Raw genomic sequence first — 5,947 nt, 5'->3', positions numbered from 1 at the left:
GCAGGCAAAGGAGATACCTTGGGGCTCAGAGAGATCCCACCTTCCCTCTCTCCTCCCCTCCACTGTCATCTGCTTTCTGCTCACCCTGAAGGCATCATGGAGGGAGGGAGAGAAAGGAAAGATATCGAAGCAAATCCCAGGCTGGAGCCTGATGTTTCTTAACATCAGCCGTTGCCCAGCAGTATGAACACCCAGATGATGCTGTACTCACCGATGCTTGTGGCTAATGAGGAACAAAGAAGATCCTGCCTGTATCCCAGCCAGGCATTCCTCCCGACGGAGAGGGGCTGCTCAGCAGGTCCAGCGCCTGGATCCGGATGCGGACGTGTGCGGTTTTCTCAGCGGAGGGGTGTGGGGATGCATCTAGGTCGGCCTTTCTCACAGCAATCGTTGCTTTGTGATCTGGGTTTTGTTGAGGGGTGATGGAATTGAGGGCAGTTATTTGTATCCTTCCATGGCTGCTGCTTCCTCTGCCGCCTCTCTCCCTCCCTCCCTCCCCTCCAAGGTATTTTATTATGATTTTCTGCTTGCAGCTGGCTAAGCCTCAGCTCTCTTAAGTCAGCTAATTGCACTGCTTTTGTGTGTGAGGAGGATGGCGGTGGTGGTGGTGACAGAGAGGGGGGTGTTATGGAGGATGGGTGGAGAGAGGAGCTGAAAGCACCCCCCTTTCGGTGTCACCTCTCCTCCAATTGGCTGCGAGGTACCAAATATCTCCCTGCACTCTTCCTCCAGATGAATGATGCTGCCAGGGGCTGAACACACCATCTCCTTTGCTGCTTTCAGTGGGAGCGAGGGATGCCCATCATCCAGCAGGATCTGGTCCTAGAGGAGGGGTGGGAGCTGGGGTGGGCTGTTTAATACAACATCCTTCAATGAGAAGGTAAAAGGTGGCCTGAACGTGGGGTAGGATGCAGGTTTTAATGGTCCAGCTTGCCTTGCACATGCAGAGCTGATCTGTACCTAATCTTCAGGTACTGGTCTTGCTTCTGGGGCTGTACAGACCAGCACTGATGGTCCTCCTTGTGCTGGGAGATCATCTCCTGTTCCTCACTTCCAGGCTGATCATCTCCTGTTCCTCACTTGCAGGATGTCTGTAACTGCATTAGAGCCTGAGACCTTTGCTGATTCCTTTGCAAATGTAAAAGTGAATGAAGAAGCAGTGATTCTTCACCTGCTCTAGATTTTTGGGCTCATATCTCTGCCTTCTGCTTCCTGGGCTTCAGCAAACAGCTTTCCCACCAGCTCAGGCCAAAAAAAAAAACCCCTCAACCCAGCTGCTGGTAGGAGCAGGGTTAGTTTGATGACACCTGCTGTCAAAAGTCCCCCTCGTTGTTCGCATCGTGCAGCCACCATGCTTGGAGCTGTACAAAGATGAAGGTAGTTCCAGCTCTAGTAGTGACCCCCACCAAGTGCAAGGGTTTGTCTTGGCAGAAGTAGTCTGAGAGAGGAGATTTCTCTTATTCTATCAACCGACAGAGCAGGGCTGTGCAGTCTGCCTGTACCTGCTGCCCTGGGATTTTCCTGTTCCCCTCTGCTAACAATGTGTGTGATTTTTTTCCAGAGCTGTTCCATGGACAGAGGAACTGCGATGATCTGGAGATGATGGGGAGGTGGAGAAGTGCTGTGTGGTGGAAGCAGGAGTCTGCCTATTGCCCCTCTTTTTCTGTTATGGTGAGGAGTCCTGTCTTGGTCCTGGCTCTCATGCAGCCCTCTCCCGCAGTCTCAGCGTGGTGCTGGGGCTCTCCAGTGGTGCCAACCGAGGTCTGCAGGCTCAGGAGAAGGGCTGATGTCCTGTGCTGCAGGTAACCTCACAGTCTCACAAAGCCCTGCTCTGGCACACTCCCTGCCTCCCTACTTAGGACACATCAAGCCTCTCCCATCACTTCACCCATCCCATCCTTCTGTAACCTCATGTCCCTGCTGGGTCCTCACATATCCCACGTGTTGGGAACAGGGGCCTTTGGTACCTCAGCAGGAGATGGCTGGATTCCAGCCCTTACAAACACTAGTGGTGTAGCTCCATGTGGACATTGTTGTGAGGATGAGTGGCTCCTGTGGGATGAGGTGCTGAGGACAGTATTTCCTCAACCCAATGGATGCAACTGTAAAGAAAGTGACACACATCAGTGCTAGCCAGACTCTGGCAGCTCCTAGCCATGTGCATGGTCAGTCTGGTAGATCCTGGGTCAGACCTCAGAGGGATGGTGGGGTATCTCTCACTCTCATCTCATGGTTCGGGCATCCCTGTGGTCCAGGGTACATGAGATACTTATGGATGATTTAGGGATGCCTTATATTTCACAGAATCCCAGACTGGTGGGGTTGGAAGGGACCTCAGGAGATCATCCAGTCCAAACCCCCTGCCTCCCTACACCAGGTTGCACAGGAAAGTGTCCAGGTGGGTTTGAACATCTCCAGAGATGGAGACTCCACACCCTCTCTGGGCAGCCTGTCCCAGGGCTCCGGCACCCTCACAGTGAAGAAGTTTTTCCTCATGTTTAAGCAGAACCTCCTGTGTTCCAGCTTGTGTCCTTTGCCCCTTGTCCTGTCACTGGATATATTTCTATATTAGAAGCAGATAGAAGATGCATGGGGACAGAAAGAGATGCCAGGAAGCCTGTAACAGTCGATGGCTCCAAAGCTAATTATCGAAGTCCACTAAATCATCTCCATCTAAGGTGAGTATTTGCCTTTTACCTTCATTTTTATATATATAAAAAATGTTCTTCTGGTGTTTTCCAAGGCAGTTTAAGCCTGGTAGCACATGACAGCCTACAGATACATATGATAGCATATGAATGCCATCTACTGGCTGCAGTCCCTGGAGCTGGAGCAAGTCTACTTTTTCCAAAGCCCATTTATCTGGTCACAGAGATATTTCATTGAGCACACACGGATGGGCTGAGTTAGCCCATCTCTGCTTGCCAGGCCAAACGGTTTTGTTGGGACTCCCATTTTCTTTAGGTGTGCTGGGATATACAAAGTGAACACTGCACCAAGCTGATTTTCCAGCACTGCATTTCCTCCAGGAATTCTCCTGTGCTGAGCCAAACTCCGTCAGAGTCCAGCCAGTTTGGAGGAGGTGGTAGAAAGGCAAGGGAACGGGTTGTGCAGGATCAGGTCCTTCCTGGTGCTGGATGTTTTCCCAGACATCTTTTTTGACCCTGTTCCAGTCTCTCTGTAACTCCACATGCTCCTCCCACCTGGAATAGTGTGGTTTTATGTTACTTGATGGCGTGTTTTTTCAATCTGTGAGCCAAATACTCACATGAGAGGGAGAAAGGGACAGGATGTCACTTTTGGAAAGACACTGACTGTCATGTGAACATCTTCCTTTTATTTCCCTAATTTTGATGCTCATTTTTAGGCAGCAGGAGCTTGTGCTGATGGACACTTTCTGCAACCCTGCAGGTCACCAGCAACCCAGGGGCTCTAGATTACTTTCCTACTTGTATGAACCTATGATAGAAATTATTGCCTTGCTCAAAAATGTTGATGATGATGATGTTATTATTATTATTACAGCAAATCCAGCTGTATGCTGGTGGAAGTCAAAGGGAGAAAGCTGTTTTGGAGTCTGCCTTGCAGGAAATCTCTTCTGCCTGTTAGAGGAGATGCAGGAAACGGGCTGTAGAGGTCACTTTGCACCAGGAGATGACTGGAGCTGGAAGAAAGCTGGTGGCTTTCTCCAAGGGGAAAGCAGAAATGGTAAGTTTAGCCCCAGCCTGAGTCTGTTGGTCTTTAAAGATGCACTGCGATGCTTTTTCCAAAAGCCAATATTGAGAAGGTCCTGCCGCTGGCCCAAGGACCTTTGCAAAGGAAAGGGGTGAGAGATACTCACTGGGCAAACTGGGGATGTGGGACTTTACTGGCAGCTGAACTCAAACCTTCCCCCAGATGCTGCATGGGACGGGCTGCTGGAGCCCAGAGCTCACTGCGGTGTGCGGGTGCTCTGCAGGGCTGCAGCTTGTTCATGTGTGTGCACATCTGCAAGGTCTGGGGGGTTTCTAAGATTTTTGCTGAAATTTAAGGCATTTTCAATGTCTGTCTTAATAGCTAGGACATTAAAATGTCAGCACCTGGCAGAGCATCCTAGAGAGGGAGGTCTGGGGGGTGAATGGGGTCTGAGATTTCCACACTCTGCTGTTTCCTGAACACTTCTGTTTCCTGAACCCATCAGAGGTCTTTAGGTGGAGATGACCACAGACCTTAACACTCTCCAAAAGCCCGAATTAGACACATCCATAACCTGTTTATTCTTCTTCCCACCCCTTTTTGACAAGTTTGGACATTTCTCAAATTTTCCCAAAGTCACTAACATTTTCCTTTCAAGCCTGTTGCATGGTGGTGACGCAGCTGATGGTGCCCAGCAAATGCTGGGTGCTGATGGTGGCCAGTTTCTGTGCAAGCTGACAGTGGTCTCAAGCTTGTGGGGCTATCGAGGTTTTACAAAGTCACCAGGAAAGAAATAGGTGCCCTAATGATTGCAATGCTCCAGCATGAGCTAAACCTCTTACTCAACTCCAGAGAATCCACATAGGCACAGGACATTTTGAATACTCAATCTGGGAGAGGGTTTACACCTTCCTGGACATGGGAGGATCCACGCAGGAGGTGTAAGGTCTGTAGAAATCCGGCTTGTTCAGACTGGCTGCTCACAGGACGGCTCCTTCTAAATGCTTGTGGGTTTCCCTTTTACAAATCTGCCTCCTGCTTTCCCCCTTACAGGTCAGGTAGAGGTTCCAAGTTCTCCCTTCATTTATGAGGGTAAGAAATGTGCATTTTATTTGAAGTGCTCAACTGCAAAAATCCCAGGAGCTGGAGCTTGAAAATACCACGAAGCTCTGTGCGACTCTCAGACTTGGCTGGTGATGCCGTAGCTCATGGTGGTTTAACGGGGCTGATGTACCTGTGCATCCCCAGGGAGGAGATCGCAGGGTCTGGATGATTCCTTTTCAGTTGGTGATCAAATCACACATCATGAGGAGGGTTGAGGTTGGAAGGCACCTCTGGAGATCATCTAATCCAACCTCCTGCTCAATGCAAGAGGAGATGGGGGTGTTTCTCAGGGCTGTGTCCAGTTGAGTTTTGATTCTCTCCAAGGATGGAGACTCCACAACCACTCTGCTCAACCTGCTCCAGAGTTTCACCACCTTTGCTGTAAAAATAAAAATAATAATAAAAAAATTCTCATCTGTTTAAAGAGAATTTCCTGTATTTCAAATGATGGCCCTCGCCTCTTGTCCATATACTGGGCACCACGGAGCAGAGTCTGGCTCCAATCACTTGAAGCTAAAGCTAGCCTGGCTGAAATTAAGATGAAACATTTGTTTGTAGGGAAAATAAAAGTTATTTTGGTTCCTTTGAAATTATTTACAACTTGAACCAAAGTCTGAAGTGAAAAAAAAAATAAAATAAAAAAGAAAAGAGTATTTTGGGGATGAAAAACTGCAGGCTTTGTTTAAGATATGCTTGAAACTAAACGCTTGAACTTTTTATTACACTGTGACATTCTCCATTTGAAATTTGCCTGCCTTCAATTAAATAAGCGAGGGACCACAAGTGCCTTCAAACGTACATTTGAAACAGAGAAACGTTTTATTTTGGGGAGAACAAAATGTTTTCATTGTCTTCACTTAAGGGAAAAATAAATGTTTTGCTGCTACAAATAGGAAAGTTTCATTCTGGATTGACCCAAAGATAAAAAAATTCCATGTTCCTAATTTTTTAATTTGATCTTTAAAGGATAGATCAGCTGTTTACACAGCTTCACCCCTAGGAATGCAAGAAGAGGAGCTGGGGAAGGGGGGACGATGTTGGGATCTGGTAGGAATTTGAAATGTGGGATTAGATTGGACTCATTCCTGGTTTTTGCAGGACATTGGTGCTGCCACGTGCTCTTGCAAAGCCCAGATCTACATGAAATCCAGAGGCGTGAGTGAGCATG

This window comes from Antrostomus carolinensis, unplaced genomic scaffold (assembly GCF_000700745.2).
Source record: "Antrostomus carolinensis isolate BGI_N321 unplaced genomic scaffold, ASM70074v2 scaffold697, whole genome shotgun sequence".
NCBI classification, from domain to species: Eukaryota; Metazoa; Chordata; class Aves; order Caprimulgiformes; family Caprimulgidae; genus Antrostomus; species Antrostomus carolinensis.
This window is presented reverse-complemented; position numbering follows the sequence as displayed.